The 17,512-nt window shown below is 38.1% G+C and overlaps 1 non-coding gene across 1 annotated transcript; it reads right to left on the bottom strand.

The window, feature by feature from the left end:
* Positions 1 to 1,193: 1,193 nt before the first annotated feature.
* Positions 1,194 to 1,324, bottom strand: LOC115801774 (small nucleolar RNA SNORA43). Its single transcript, XR_004022106.1, has one exon. It is a non-coding gene; the product is annotated as a small nucleolar RNA SNORA43 (small nucleolar RNA).
* Between the last annotated feature and the right edge of the window lie 16,188 nt (positions 1,325 to 17,512).

Raw genomic sequence — 17,512 nt, 5'->3', positions numbered from 1 at the left:
CTTTTGTATTTGAAGCAAATCTTTCTCCCCATTTCTCCTTAACTTTGTTCATAGTGTTTAAGCTTTTTATTTAGTTAAATCTATTATTTCCCTATGTGATTTTTTTCCCTCAGTTCCTTTAAGTTTAGAAAAATTCCTCCTCTTCTACAGATTAGATATGCATTATCTACATTTTTTAAATAATTGATTTATGGTTGGCTACTACACATAAGACCCTGATCTGATCTCACTGTGATTTTATATTGGTGTACGGCTTGAGGTAAAAGTTAAACTTGTCTTTTTCAAATAGGAAAACACATTATTTTTTTCCAGAAATTCAATTCTACTATATTCTAGGATCTACTTTTGCATAGGCCAGTCTAATCTTATTTTAAAGGTTGTCTATGGATTTAAAAAAAATTGTACTTGCTTTTTAATTGTTATTGTTAAAATTAAATGAAACTAAGACTTGTTAATAAAATTAGCTAACAAAATTTTCCACTGCTGACCAGATATTATAAAAAACATTGAACCTATCATGTTTAATGTTGCATAGATTTTCCCAAGCTGGAGAGCTGTGAAATAGAGTGTAACCAACGATTTGAGTGTAACTGTGATTAAACTTTCCAATGTTGGAAGACACTTTTAATGGAAGCTATTATCTATATTTATAGCAGTTTCATGTTTTACTTTAGCTGTTTCTTACTCATTTTTTCCTCCTTTTTCTGCAATTGATTTGCAAAGTGTTCCATTAATTGCCTCGTAACTGTCATATCTATGGAAAATTCTTAGCATGCCTTAAAGTGATCAAGAAAGCTCCTGAGTGTTGAAATATACTATTTTATTTTTAGATCTTTGTGTCTCATCTGGATTCTGCTTAGGCAAACTTAGTTAGATTTAATGATGCTGTCACACATTTGCTGTTAAATTGTATTAATCTGGGTCAATCAGACCCTTGAGATATGTTTGCCCCTCTAGGTTCCTTGCCTGGACTAGATGTCCATGCAATTTCTGTCCAGCTCCTAAGCCAGAGGCATTTAAGCTGGCCAACAATGGTCTCTTGCTTTGATAAAGTCTTGTATCTGGAGGTCTAAGCTTAAGAATGAGAAACAATTTTTATGGTCCTGTCTGATGCTGAACTCTAGCTGCCTGCACCCCTGGTCTTGCCTCATGGATCTCCTATGTAAAGTCATGATTTTTGTTTGTTTGTTTGCTAATGGCTACAAACCATTCTTAGTGCCCACTGTTCTGAGCACTGAGTGTAGAAGTAGCCGTTCCCTCTCTGCCCCAGTGTCACAGGTGCAAGCAGGGCAGCTGCACCCTTGGCGCCGGCAGGTCCAGCATCTGCAGGGCAGCGTCCCCTCCCTCCCACCCAGAAAAAGTCATGATTTTTAAGGATCTCTGTTCCTACTAGGATTAGCCGGATGGGGTAACTTCTCCAGGAGCGGGTAGGGTAGGGTAGGGAGGGATTGAGGTGTCTATATTCAAGGATAACAAATTCTAGGCCAATACAACACATCATGAACTACCCCAATACAAGGTTAGTAATATATGAAAATGTTTTTAAAGGAAATGTTGTTTATGTTATAAATAAGAAAAGAAAAATGATCGCTAGACTGATATCTTCTATAATTTGGGAAATACCCACTTTGTGCCAAGAACTGTATCATGCACTAGAGACAAAGGGTTAAAAGATATAGTCCCTGCCCCCAAGGAGCTCACGGCATGGCGAGCAGACTTACTAGTAAGTAGTATAAAAGCTATGAGAGGGAAGCACTAAATGATAGGGAGCAGACGGAATGGATGCCTAGCTCAGACTGTAAACAGCTGGAAGACTTCTTGGAGACGGTGACCTATGAACTGAATTTTAAAGGAAGAGAATTTCAGGCAGATGGAATAGCACACTAGAAGGCTCAAAGCTGTAAGGAAATAGCCCACTTACGGCCCTGCAAGTACTCCAGCAAAGGTCTTAATTGGTTAGTGGCAGAAGATGGAAATGAAGGGTTTAATAGAGCCAAATGATTAAGGTTCTTATATGTCTTGCTAAGGATTCTGGATTCTATCCTAGGCTGTGGAGAGGTACTGAAGGATTTTAAGTAGTCAAGGGGAATGACCAGATTTGCATTTTAGAACGATTTCTCTGGCTGCAACCATATAACTAGGGAAGGATGGGGGGACATAACGATACAAAATGAATAGAGGACGATTATAGCAATTCAGGAAAGAAATTATGAGGGTCTTATCTTACTCTGAAGAAAGATATTAAAGAGCTAAGGAGGCAAAATATGATTGTTGATTACATGGTTAAGGAGATGGGGATAAGGGAAAGAGTGAAGGCAGGTCCAGGATGCCCTAGATTTCTGGCTTTGGCAACCAGGTAAAACGTGATGACATTCACAGAAACGGAGAGCAACAGTGTGAGAGGAGACTTGACTCAAGGTAGATACAACTATCCTGAGTTACCGACCAAATGTCCTGGTGGAAACACAGGGCCACAACTAGGGTGAGGTGAGTGAGGCACTCAATTGGATGCAAATATTAAGGGGCAAAAAACTCAGTAATCAGAATAAATACTACATTAATGAAAAAAAATTTAAACCAAAATTAAGGCAGAAATTCATGAACAAAATATCAAAATATTAAATAAAGGCAGCATCAGTACCAATGGCATGCCACCACACAGAGCCACCTTGGAGGAAAAGAAAACTCAGGAATACCTATCCTGGTACAGGATGCAGTGGCCAAACCCGGAAGCCCTGGCTCCTTAAAGGAAGCTGTGATTGAAAGAGATCAGATAGTCCTCAGCTGGGCAGGAGGTGTACAGAAGGTGTGTTTTGTGGGTTTCCCCCCAGCTTTATTGAGGTATAATTTTTTTAAAAAATCGTAAGATATTTGAAGTGCACACTGTAGTAATCTGACATATGTATACATTGAAAAGAGTTCCTCCCACCTAGTTGTTTAACACAAGGGAGGTGTCCTTATTTCTTTTTACTCTTCTTTTATGAGAGAAGAAACTTGAACATATCTGCTTTCTGAGGTTAAAAAGGGCTGGCGATGGAAGGAAGGCTTTGGGAGCAGGAAGGCAGAGAAGCACAGGGAGAGATGGGGCTGGAGGGAAGGAGAGGAAGATGGGGACTGATGTAGGTAAGTTAGTAAAGGTCTTAAGAACTAAGGGAGTTTCTACTTAGGAACTGACAGTGAAGGAAAGAGCTTTTATTGTCTGGATAACACATCAGCATATCATCCCTCTGCAGATCATTCTTTTTATCTTTTGTAATGTTTATAACATTTCCTCACATCTTTCTGCATTTTTTCCCATCCCCAAATTTAGAGGAATTAGTATGCCATAGTTATCTCCCACAATCCTCCTCTCTTCTGAGCATCAATCAGCAGTTACTAATGTGAAGCTTCAACAACGGAAGAACAAAGAAGCATTAAAAACTGTTTGATGAAAATAATAGAAGCAGTGCTTAAGTGCTGCTCACATCGTTTCAAAAACGCTCTTACCCAACCTTCAGGTAGAAATTATACTCAAGACTGCAATGGCTGGATCCCCAAGTTCACCACAGTCTGCACCTGAGAGCAATTTTTCCATAAAACAGTTCTTTTATTTTAGTAATAGAATATCTACTAAAAGGGTGAAAAACAATGCAAGCAAATGCAGTAAATGTTTGTAATTCAGAGAAGCAAGTTATTCCTTTGTGCCCTACCATTGTTTGAGCTAAGTTCCAGAGGTTGATACTAATGGAATGGATTGCAGAACTACTTCTCAAACATGCTAAGTATCCAGGCTGTCAAATTAAAGGAGTCTCCAAGGCTGGTGCTTCTCTGGTCATCTCTAATTAGGCAATACTCTGCTGGAACCCTCACAATTAATCTTAAGAGTTGTTTTCCTCCTACAGTAAATGGAAGGGGAATCTTTAAAGTGTATGTAGTGGCTTGCTCTTTGTTGTAATTTTATTTAGAGGAGTATGTTACAAAGACTGAGATATAATAAATTGTTCTGTTTTCCCCCGTTGAAGGAAAACGAAACAAATAAACATAAATTTGCAGGAAAATTAACAAAAGGGATGCTTATCTTTTATATTATTTTATCAGTATTTAACTTATATTAAGATTATTTTTCAGTTGCATCCATGTCACAAAACACTCCAGGCATACCAGGGTATGTGCTGCTCACTAAACGTTAAGTATATGTTTAGTAATGCTTTTCCACCTCTGGGATCTATTTGGGAAGGAAAAGTGTCATGTTATTTTTCTATACCTGGAATGACCCAGACTTATCTGCCTGTTAATACTTTATCCATCTGATGCTTCCTACAACATCCAGCCTTACCTGATAAGCTATTTTTTCTTTAATTTATCAGTTATTGACTATCATAAATCAATGGATAAAACAATGAAGAAATGAATTAACTGATCAATGTGGCCAGATTCTATGGGCTACATATCTTTGTAACCCCAGTGGAGCCTACCACAGTGTCTGGAGCATTAGCAAGTCAAATAAATATTTACCAAATTATTAATTACGTGTGTATCGCACAGATTGGAATACATTTTACTTCAAGGAATTCTCCCTAAGTTATAATCACAGCTTCTGAGGAGAAAAGCATATATTTCCCAGCAACCTGATCCTTAAAATCTTCAGAAGCACTTTTTCTGTAAAGGTAAATAAACTTTCTTTTAAATGTGGTGGGAGAAGCTGGTGGATGCTTTCTGAATGTCTGGTTGCTGTCCTCAAGGCTTAGCAATCACCTGAACCTGAGGGACTTTTATCTAACCTTAACTCTGCACCTGACTGCCAAGCAGAGCTAATCACTTAAGTTCCAGTGAATTAATGGGTTCATCTGTAAAACACGATTGCCATCAAAGGACTTCAGAGGAAAAGACTAATGATAGAATAACCGAAATGACAGTAGATTTAAAGATTCAACAGTGCTATCAAAATTCAGGGCAAAGCCATTTTCCATACTGTCCCTCAAGTGTAACTGTGCCGCTTTTATGAGGATCGAACTCAAGAAACATAAGCTTATAAGAGCTCTGTCGTGCTGTTTTGTATCTGCTGGATTGATGCCAGATGTCAATCCTGTTGCTTTCAAAAATTTAACATGGAAAGCAACTGGAAAATTCATGATATTTTCATTAGATGCCCAAGGACTCTAGACTTCAATGGACAAAACACACCCCCTATGACTTTGCAAAGACGGCTAACTAGAAAAGCAAGTCATACATTTCTTTTTATCACCTTTTTCCTCTTCTATTTCCTTTCATTTTTCTACTACATTTTGAATTTGACTTTTATGTTTCTGCATCTGAAGCAGTTGGAAGGTTTTTGCAGACTCCAGGGTGCCATTTTCAGTGTCTGATGAGGTTCTCCCTTCGATGTGTGTCAAAAAATCACTTCCAGGCTCCAGATAAAGAGCCAGCGTGCCCCAGAAGTGCCCTAAGCCCTCTGGGGGCTTGCTTGCCTGAGCTGGTTGTATCCTTCTAGCTGCAATGCATATGTTTCAGGGCAACGAGAAATACTGGCTCAACGGTGAGTGATGGAAAGTATTCCTCAGAGAAATAAGATCTGTGTCTATTGGAAAACTGATTTTTTTTCCAGGCACAGTGACATCTGTTCAGGGTAACTAAGTATCGCTGCATAAGGGGAGAGAGGACATTAACTGAACTGGTGTTGGGTCCACAATGAAATAGAAGAACATCAGAACCAAAGCACACTCTGTTCAGATAGTTCATAGGGTCCTTTTAATCACCCACTCGACTTTATACATCGATTTAATATGCGGGAGGTTGGTATAGAGCAGACAGAACTGTAATTGCACGATATTGGGACCACTAATGAACATAAAAAGCCATTTCATGTTCAGTGTTTGAAAGAAATCATGTTGGACTTAAAGGAAATCAGGAATCCAAGAATTCAATTCAAAGAAAATAAAGCTGAAGACTGTATCAGAATCCAGTACCTCATACCTCTACATTCTAGCAATTAATGACTGATTTTTAAGAAAACCTATTTATGCAAGAATGCCAAGTAATCTTTTTTAGAGCTCACTTTTAAATATTTCTTACCATGTTCTCATTCGTTAGCTCAACTGATTCTCTTAAGAATCCTATAATTTAAAAGTTATCATATTCTACATTTTAGAGTTTAAAAAGTTGAGAGAAATAAATTACATAATTTGATAAGCGTGGTAAAGGGGCCTCTAGAACTCCAGGCTCCCTCTCTCTATCCCTTCCTCCCTCCCTCCCTTCCTTCTTTTAATAAACATGTATATATAACTAGTAATTACCAAGCGCTTGCAATGCACTGGGCAGTGCACTAGGCTCTCCATGGCAAACATTTTAAACTACAATAAGAGAAACAGGAAGCAATGAAATGAGTCAGCTAGTATGGGAATCAGTTTAGTCACAGTTGCTCCCAGCTGCAGGCTCAGAGTGTTGGGTTGGGCTGCCCTGAATTGCAACCACATGCAATGCAGAGCCGTAGCAGCACCGTGGACCTGTCAGTTCACACTGCAGGCCCATTTATAGCTCTTATCTTAGTTAATACCACTGCTTATATATGTAAAAGGTACTTATGAATTATCATACAAAATATGGAAGGGACCTCAAGATACTTCTAGTCTCCTGGTTCTCAAATCTAACCATGTACCAGAGACACTGGTGGTTTTTATAAGGAACAGATTCTTGAGCTTCACCAAGGACTTCATTATTTCCAGGAAGGAATTAAAAAAATAAATCTGTGTTTCTAGTAAACTCTCCCAGTGACTTCTGAGTAGCCTGTTTAAAGCGGTATTGGAAAACTTAGACTATAGTCCTGCTTTTGATTTTTATTATTACAAGATCTAGAATTGAGTTCAAATGGTCAGGTTTTGTGAGAAATGCTTCTGTTTAGTCTTGGAAATACCACCAGCAGTAGAAAATGGCTTATAGTCCACGTAATCCCAGCCATTGGAGATGACAGAAGCAAACAGAGTAACCAAGTAGGCTAGGGTACGGAATCTGGACCCCTGAGACAACCTAAGAAGTGAGTCTGCCAGAGGACAGTGATCATTATAAGCGGGCTGCCTGTATCTCCTGGTATGTTTTGGACAAGCCCATCTCCCATGCCCTGCTTGTGGCATGGTGACAGCGGTACAACCTGAAGCCAGAAGTAGGGACAGTGGTTTCCTGATTCCCCCACTTCCTGATGAGGCAGTGCTGGTGGACCAGTTCTGGGGTGGTGTTCTTGGGTTCACCCTTGAAGGTAAAATCTGGAGCTCTTCCCAAAAAACTGTAAGCACTAATCTATCGTGTGAGATTCCTTCCTGCTAAAAATGGAGTGGTTTCTGCTGTCTGTTGAAGAATAGCAAGTGATAAGGACATGAAGAATGAAAAGGAGGCAGGTAACAAACCAGGAAAAGAGAATTCTAGGCAGAGAGAACAGCAGGTGCAAAGGGTAGTGAGGCTGGAAAAGGGCTTGGCACGTTCAAGGAACAGAAAGGTCATTGGTGTTGGAACAAACAGGTGGGAATGGGAAGGATGAGATATAGCAGAAGGCAGATAAGGTCTATGCCAGTGAGATCAAGTTCAGATCTTTTTTCCCAAGTATATTGGAAGATCAATTAAGAGTTTCAATCAGGCATGATCTAGTTTTAAAAACTTACTCCGGATGCCTTGTAGAAAAAGAAAGCAGGAAGACTAGTTATGGGACTGTTTCAGCAGTAGTGGTGGTGACAGTAGTAGGCGTAGTGATAGCAATGGTAGTAGTAGCAGCAGCAGGGAGGGAAAGGAGGAATTAAAGATGAGTCCTCGGGCTTCCGTGGTGGCGCAGTGGTTAAGAATCCATCTACCAATGCAGGGGACACGGGTTCGAGCCCTGCTCTGGGAAGATCCCACATGCTGCAGAGCAGCTAAGCCCGTGTGCCACAACTACTGAGCCTGTGCTCTAGAGCCCGTGAGCCACAACTACTGAGCCCTCGTGCCACAACTACTGAAGCCCGCATGCCTAGAGCCTGTGCTCCGCAACAAGAGAAGCCACAGCAACGAGAAGCCCATGCACCACAACAAAGAGTAGCCTCCACTCACCGCAACTAGAGAAAGCCCGTGCACAGTCAAAAATAAATAAAATAAATAAATTTAAAGAAAAAAAGGTGAGTCCTCAGCTTTCAGCTGAATCAAAGGATAGATGTGGTACCATTCACTGAAATGGGAACTCTTGGGATAGAATAAGTTTGTGTTTAAGGCATCAAGAATTTTTTTGCACAACTTGAATTTGAGATGCTAACTGGACATCTAAGAGCCTATGTCAAGGAGAGGTTGTAAATAAGAGTCTATAAAAGAACAGTTTTCCATCTGGAGACACTCATCTGAACCAGGTCAAATTTTTTTTATTACAAGAGTCAGGAAAAAACCCTCTGAACACAGCACATGCAAGCGCCCATTTCTTATGTTGGCTATTATCATAGACCGTAGGCAGTTCCACTCTATTAACCCTACTACCACCTCCCCTGTGTTTTCTCTGAAATTCATGACCACTTCCTCAGATCCAGTAAGGTCTGGACCTCTCCTGCCTAGTTACCAACAACAAAAAACTAAATCAGGCTCTCTGGTCATCTACAAGCCTCTTACTGCATGTTTGCTTCATACTTCTAACACAGACCCTGAGACAGTAACCTCCAGTCTTCTCAATTTTCTCTGATAACTACATAGAGAAGCTGACTTGCTCTTCTTTATAAATACACTCACGACATCATTAGCTATGATGTGCCATGATGCCAATCTCCTTGTTGTTGTGTAAACTTGCCCATCCCATATGCACGTTTTATCATCATAATCAACGTCATTGTGCTGGTAGTTGTTTTCATAATTGCTAAATATTGAAAACTGGCGATATCGGTCATTCTTTGAAAGTATGCTTTATTTCCACCTAAGTATATTTGCATGCATGAAGTCTTTACAGGGAGAATACATACAGATATATGTGTTGACACACCTATGTTATGTATATATACATATGTATGTATATATGAATGTATGTGTATATGTATGTATGTATGTATATGTACATGTATATATATAAAACCAGCATTTTATCATCAATGTTACTTTAATTCACAGCCATTGAAACATACAAAACTTTTAAGATTCCACTATCTGAAGATATGGGAGAGCTCCAAAATGTTTAAGTGTTCAACCTTTAAGATGAAAGTATTCATCATAAAAAAAAGAAAAAAAAGATCTTGGCATATTTAGGAATGGCAGTAAGTAACCAAAGGACCATTTCTTTTAGGAAATTTCACTATGTTAACTTCAAACTACTTATTATTTTACATGTTGTCTGGTTTGCTAAAACCTAATGCAAGTAAAGAAGATCCAAGCAATCATTAAATATATCACTAGGAAATGAATTTTAGATAAAAGTTCCATTATTTTAAGATAGGAGAGAACACAAAATTGCAAGGGTTGGTATTAATTTTAATATCACTGACAGTATATTTAGTAGAAAGAATATGCAAGTGATATCAAATGTTGTTTCTTTTTGTTTTAATATCCATGTGAACCTGAGAGAAATCACCTATTACACTGGGAAAATGTATAAAGAAGGTGATTAGTTAGGGCCCTCCAGAGAAACAGAACCAATAGGATATGTGTATGTGTGTGTGTGTGTGTGTGTGTGTGTGTGTGTATATACATATATATATATATATATATATGTATGTATTTCAATATATATATTGAAAGAGGTTTATAAGGAATTGGCTCATGCACTTATGAGCCAACAATTATGGAGTTCAACAAGTCCCAAGTCAGCAAGCTGGAGACCCAAGACAGCCACTGGTGTAGTTCCAGTTTAAAGGCTGTCAGGCTCAAGATACAGGAAGAGTCAATATTTCAGTTCAAGTCTTAAGGCAGGTAAAAGCCAATGTCCCAGTTCAGAGGCATTCAGGCAGGAAAAATCCTCTCTTACTCATGGGAAGGTCAGACCTTCAAATGATTGGATATGGCTCATCAACATTGGGGAAGGCAATCTGCTTTACTCAGTCTACCAATTTAAGTGTAAGTCTAAAAATACCCTCATAGAAACACCAAGAATAATGTCTGACCAAATACCTTGACTCCTTGTGTGACTCAGTCAAGTTAACACATAAAACTGATCATCACAGTAGGTCAACATTCTCTCAGGATACAGGATCTTTTGTCTTTTCTAAAACTCCGTACTAAAGAAAAGACTAACATGAATAGTAACTGACAGAGAGAGTACAAACCACTCTAAGTCTGGTTGTAAGAAGTATTATGTGCATTTTCCTCAGATCCTTATTTCCAAAGACTCCCGTTATTCAAGATGCTTCATCCATACCCAATATCTGCCATATCAACTGTAAAAGTCAATAAAACACTGAGACCTTGGTCCTTGTTACCGCGTGCCTACCTGGCAGTCCTATCACCAGTCTTTCTTCATAACGATCCGTTTCTACACAATTACTTGATAAATCTTCCCCAAACATTACTAACGTCACAACCCTCCCATAGTCAAGAACCTACAATGTCTCACCAGAGCAGCAAAGGCAGATTAACTTTCATCTCTACAAAGAGGCTATGGCTATTATTATGTATTAGACATTAAAAAAATTAAAAGTTAAAGTCCCTATATTCACCTGTAGAATTTCAAAGAGGAGTCAGAATTGTAAGCAAAGTGGAAACAAAATGAGTATTCTAATGGTACATGGGGTGTGCATTAGAAGCAAACTGTGACTGCCATCAGCTGTGTGTACTGGGGGAAATGGAGTACCAGTAAATATGTCATCTTAGTGGTCTTTCTTTCCTTCAACAACCGTTTATTTAGTGTCTTCTACACCCTAGTCTACACTAGGATTGGGGTTTCAAAACGTTAAAGGCACAGGCCCTAACCTTATGGAACTCAGAAAACTAGCAAAAGTCATTCAATAATGACAGTATCCACTTATAGAAGGCTAACTTTAAGCCAGACATTTGCATTCTCTAGCATAGCTAGACACACAGTACGTGTTTAATAATAATCTATGTGATACAATTGAATTAGATGAGGAAACATTTAAATTTAGGCATTCGAATTTAATAAATGTATTTATTTTTCCTTTCGAAAAGGCTAGCCTGATCTCTTTCTTAAAACAGTTTTTTTTCCTTCCTTATATATAGTCCGTCTTAGACTCCTGACTTTTCAGTCTAATTGGCCTAATTTAAAAATCATGTTGGCAGCAGTATTTTCCATAACTATGTGGAGTTATAAAGAAGTTACCCAGAGAAGTGTATTTGACAGCTAAGTTATTCCTCTACAGAAATGCACTGAAATTTAGAAAGAGATCAGTTAGGCTTGTAATAACTACAGTTTTTCTATACTACCTTTTACTCCCCTGTGGTGTCTGCCCACGTCATTCTCTCAGAGTCCCGAAGGTGCGAGCTGCTAGAAAGTATGACTTCATGATGTGACCTACCCACTTCTGCAGTAACCCCCTTCTTTTTTTTTCTTTTTTTAACATCTTTATTGGAGTATAATTGCTTTACAATGGTGTGTTAGTTTCTGCTTTATAACAAAGTGAATCAGTTATACACATACATATGTTCCCATATCTCTTCCCTCTTGCGTCTCCCTCCCTCCCACCCTCCCTACCCCACCCCTGTAGGTGGTCACAAAGCACGGAGCTGATCTCCCTGTGCTATGCGGCTGCTTCCCACTAGCTATCTACCTTACGTTTGGTAGTGTATATATGTCCATGCCTCTCTCTCGCTTTGTCACAGCTCACCCTTCCCCCTCCCTATATTCTCAAGTCCATTCTCTAGTACGTCTGTGTCTTTATTCCTGTCTTACCCCTAGGTTCTTCATGACATTTTTTTTCTTAAATTCCATACATATGTGTTAGCATACGGTATTTGTCTTTCTCTTTCTGACTTACTTCACTCTGTATGACAGACTCTAGGTCCATCCACCTCATTACAAATAGCTCAATTTCATTTCTTTTTATGGCTGAGTAATATTCCATTGTATATGTGTGCCACATCCTCTTTATCCATTCATCCGATGATGGACACTTAGGTTGTTTCCATCTCCTGGCTATTCTAAATAGAGCTGCAATGAACATTTTGGTACATGACTCTTTTTGAATTATGGTTTTCTCAGGGTATATGCCCAGTAGCGGGATTGCTGGGTCATATGGTAGTTCCATCTATAGTTTTTTAAGGAACCTCCATACTGTTCTCCATAGTGGCTGAACCAATTCACATTCCCACCAGCAGTGCAAGAGAGTTCCCTTTTCTCCACACCCTCTCCAGCATTTATTGTTTCTGGGACCTAATGAAACTTCAAAGCTTTTGCACAGCAAAGGAAACCATAAACAAGACCAAAAGACAACCCTCAGAATGGGAGAAAATATTTGCAAATGAAGCAACTGACAAAGGATTAATCTCCAAAATTTACAAGCAGCTCATGCAGCTCAATAACAAAAAAACAAACAACCCAATCCAAAAATGGGCAGAAGATCTAAATAGACATTTCTCCAAAGAAGATATACAGACTGCCAACAAACGCATGAAAGAATGCTCAACATCATTAATCATTAGAGAAATGCAAATCAAAACTACAATAAGATATCATCTCACACCAGTCAGAATGACCATCATCAAAAAAATCTAGATGCAGTAACCCCTTCTTAAATGCCCCTGTGGAATGTTGGTTCTCACCTCCTCCCTCTGGTCCAAAACTTCTAATGCATCTTCTATTCCATCTGTGCCCAGAAACTTCAAAAGCCAAGAAACTTCGTTCTCCCTGAGGGTGTTTTAAAGTATCACTCTACTCTCATGCACAGACAGAATATCTGAGAACATTTGTAGGCAGAAGACAAAGTATCAGTGAAGAGGGAGAGACTAAAGAAATGGTAGCAATTGAGAGAGGAAAGCATGAGAGAGAAGAGGAAGGATCATGAACATGAGTGCAGGGGTTATTCTCCAAACAAGGCCACTGAGCTCCTCCTCCATCAAAGAAGAGCGGCAATAAACATGTCAAGGGGAGAAGGAAAAAGATAATAGTTTCTTTAAAAATTTTGTGAGGTGGAGAAAAGTAACTACAGGAGACCCTGGAGAGTCTACACATTTTCCTTAAAGAAGTAGGGAGTGAGATCATTCGCTTGGGAAGTGCAGCAAATTATGAAAAAGACTTAAGGCCCCTTCCAAGATGTCTTTGGGCATGGATAAAATGTTAATAATTGTGGTGAGAGCCCAAAGGAAGATGCACGGCACAAATGTATAATGGTGTAGAATTATACACCAGAGGAGCCAGAATCCTATAGCTCTCATCCAATTCTGGACAGGGAAGAGGTCAAAAGTCTGAACAACAGACCTGATCCTGGAGACAAATAATTCTAGGGACCGGAAATGGAAAGCCTTAGCGTGACTGACAGGCCCAGGCTTCGGAAGCTGGTGGGACAAACAGGAACCTGCATGTACCATTAGTGTGAGCCGTCCAGGGACATGAGTGGCAGGGGTAAAAGAGTTCATAGACACAGCCAACTGTTGCCCCCCTTTATGCTGGGAGAGCAGGTCAAACTTGGCTGAGATACACAGCTGTGAACAGGTTTTCTCAAAAAGAGACAATTGAGAAAAATAAAGCAGGTCAATAACCATGCTGTCTCTACATACAATTTTCTCTACATATTTTCAATATAGCCTTTACTTCTACTTCAAAGATTGTGACATCGAATATCTGAAAATTTTACCCCATATTATATATTATACCCCATAGTATATATTACCAACTTACATGTTTATAAAAATTAAAATTCACAAAGCAATTATTTAATCAAATTAATAATAGACCTTAAGTTAGCAGTTCTTTTGGTTAATATCTGAAGAATTTTATGGAAACATCTCTTTACATAGAAACCATGCTGAGAACAAAAATTTATGATTATCTAAAAACTGTTTTCTATTTCTAGAAATAACTCTTTCAAAAGAACATAGTTGAGTGGATCTCTTAATTTGAACAGCGAAGCCTTTCAGAATTGCAGTGACTTATTTCTATTTTTCCAGAGGAAAGGCTAAACTTGCTCCATATAGGGAAGTTTAAAAAAATGCATTCTTCAGGGACCAAATGTGTTCACACCTGACTATTTCAGAATCAGGTTCTGGAACAGGGGAAAAGATCTGATTCACAGAGGCTTTGGGTTTTGATTCAGAAATTCCACAACCTGTCATGAATCAGGTAAAAGAATTTGCAATGATGAGCTCTGCCTCTGCTGGTGAGTTCCTCTGCTGGTCAGAGGTGGAGGTCAGGAATTGTCAGGGTAGTCTCCATTGGCTACTTTGCAAGGGCATCATGGCCACTGAGAGTCAGAGGTAGACGTAACCAGATGCTAACTTTAGATTTTCCATTTGCTTTCCATTTCCAATCTCTAGAATTGTTTGTCTCTGGAATCAGCTCTGTTGTTCATGTGTTCTACCTCTTCCCTGTCCAGACTTGACTGAGAGCTACAGGATTCTGGTGACAATACCATCATACATTTGTGCCATCTACTTTCCTTTGGGCTCTCACCACAATTATTAACTTTTTACAGATGCTCAAAGACATTTCTCATGGAGGTGGCCTTAAGTCTTTTTCATAATTTGCTGCACTTCCCAAGCAAAGGATCTTACTCCCTACTTCTTCAAGGAAAATGTTTAACTCTCTAGGGTCATCTTACTTTTCTCCACCTCAAAAGAAAATTAACATATAATCAATATTATATGCTGTGAGAGAATGTAAATACCTGGCTTTTGGAGTCAAAAGATGTGAGTCCAATTCCTAGACTAGTCACTTAAAAGGTAGGAGGTTTTAGGAAGTTACTTAACCTCTGTGAGCCTCAGATATTTTTTTACCCATAAAGTGGGTGACATGCACTTTACAAAGTTACTGTGAAAAATAAATCAATAAATGAGATAATATATTTGATCATTTTGCATAATTCTTGGCACATGGTCAATAAATGGTCACAGTAGGCATTACTCATTTTTAACTTATTGGTCCTTGCAACAAAGAGGCATATTTTGAAAGTAATTCTTTTCACATAAAGTAAATATAGATTTTATTTTCTAAACTTTATTAAGTGGTCAAAGTTTATTCAATAAAGTATTCATCAGTATGAATGGTTTTAATCCCGTAGGAATTCTGCTGCAATCAAATACCAGTAACCCGGGAGGCACAGTTCAGGTATGGTACTAAAAGGAAAAGGAGGCATAAAGAAGGTTGTAAATGATTTCATCAAGCCTTCAGTTCGTTCCCATGAAATTACACTATTATAGTCTGTGGCAGTCGCCATGTGTGAAAGATACAAGGGCCTTGGAACCACTGAGAGAACTTACAGAGGTGTGTTATTGGGAAGGCCTTGTAATAGTTCAAGTTTACCCAGGCTGCGATCCACCATAGTACTTAGCTGGGCAATCTTTCTCTGGAAAAATGCACACAATTCACCAGCCTCCAGGGAGCTGGGAAATTACAAATAGAGACTTGAAGAGTGGGTGGATTTTTCTTTCCTTCAAAGCAGCAGCTGTTATGATAAAAGGCAATCTTGAGTCTTTAAAAAGGAAATCAAGAAATACAAGGTGTTTACTGATTTCTTTAGCAAGTTCTATTTTTTCTCTTCCTTTACTTCTCTCTAAATTCCAACGTGATATTTTTTAAAGCAACATTCATAATTTTTACTTCTTCCTAATTTATAACACCCCTAGAAAAGGAGTGGATGTATCTCTACATCATAAACATACCCTTTCTTTCCTTGTCCTCCTTCCCTCTTCCCCTCTCTCTCTTCTTTCCTTCCTTCTTTCTTTCTCTCTCTTTATGTCTTTTTAAAATTTATTATTATTTTTTATTCATCTAATATTTAATACTAACAGGCAAGGATATACAGAATGTATACAAAGAAGGCTGCACCTCACCCAAACTTGGAAGCATATGTCAAAATAAAAAAAGATATCCTCATATATACCCTTTCTGAAAAATATTATTCACAGGTCTGTGTTAATTGAAAAAGAGTACAATAAAAATTAACAATTAAAATCTTTTTCAGGTAATGGGGAAAGCAGTACTGATTTTTCCCTTAACTTTGATAATTTAAAAATATCTAGATCTCCTATTTGTTCAACAGTCAAATAATTTCATACCAATAAAATTTAGTACTCAATGGGAATATAAAATTAAATATGATTCATGGGGCTTCCTTGATGGCGCAGTGGTTAAGAATCCATCTACCAATGCAGGAGACACGGGTTCGAGCCCTGGTCTGGGAAGATCCCACATGCCGTGGAGCAACTAAGCCCGTGAGCCACAACTACTGAGCCTGTGCTCTAGAGCCTGCGAGCCACACCTACTGAGCCTCCGCGCCACAGCTACTGAGCCCACATGCCACAACTACTTAAGCCTGAATGCCTAGAGCCCAGGCTCCGCAACAAGAGAAGTCACAACAACGAGAAGCCCACACACCGCAATGAAGAGTAGCCCCCACTCGCTACAAATAGAGAAAGCCCGTTCGCAGCAATGAAGACCCAACACAGCCAAAAATAAGAACAAATAAATAAATTAATTTAAAAAATATGATTCATACAATGAGAGAAATAAAGGAAATAATAAAAAACAAAAAAAAATGACAAAAATATAAAAAGATGTATAATAAACAAATAATACCAAACATATGTTAGGTCAATGAAACTATGTTTATCACTGAATTAAAAGTTAGATATTATCAGATTGAGTTAAAAGACAAAATTAAAATGCATTCTACTTGTATTAAAAGTACCTTTAAAGTAAGGATATATAGCATCATAAAGATGATAGTCATAAATCTGTATGAATTGAGAACCTATACAAGAAGCAAAAAATACAACAAAAATAAGATATATATTAATATGTATAAATAACAAAGTTGCATAAAGAAATATCACTTTACTAAGAGATTACCATTTGTCTCTGATAAGCATATCTGATGAGCATGTTTATAAATGTTCACATATAGGTAGTTTTTACCGTAGAAAGAATAATTACTTTAAATTCCCTTAGAAAAAATGCAAAGTATGATCATAAACTAGGCTGCATATAAATTTGAAAAAAAGCAGACATCACTCAGGGACGTTCTTAGATTATGATAAAACAAAAAAATAAATACATAAAAGTACTCTAACCCTTTGGAGATGAAAGAGTTAGAATGCTTAAACTACCTTAAACTACCTTAAACTACTACTGTTACATAGATTAGATAAAATTATATTTACAGACAATACTTTTGAGGACAAATTACATTATATATAAAAATAAACTCGTTATAATAAAATCTATACCTGGAGATAAATACATAGCTTTAAATGTGTTATACATTAAAGGATAAAGAAAGAAAATAAATGGACCAAACATCTAACCTCAGAAATTAGGAAAGGATTCAGTGTGTGTGTGTGTGCTTGTGTGTGTGTATGCAAGTTTATGCACGCACAGAAGGAAACAACAGGTATAAAACAAAAGAAGGAAAAAATAAATATAGAGTTTATTGTTACCTAG

This window comes from Delphinapterus leucas, chromosome 9 (genome assembly GCF_059928025.1).
Source record: "Delphinapterus leucas isolate spDelLeu-1000000601 "Yukka" chromosome 9, BTC_Dleu_Yukka2, whole genome shotgun sequence".
In the NCBI taxonomy this organism is placed as follows: domain Eukaryota; kingdom Metazoa; phylum Chordata; class Mammalia; order Artiodactyla; family Monodontidae; genus Delphinapterus; species Delphinapterus leucas.
Note: the sequence above shows the minus strand (reverse complement) of the source record. Positions and strands in the feature narration are given on the sequence as shown.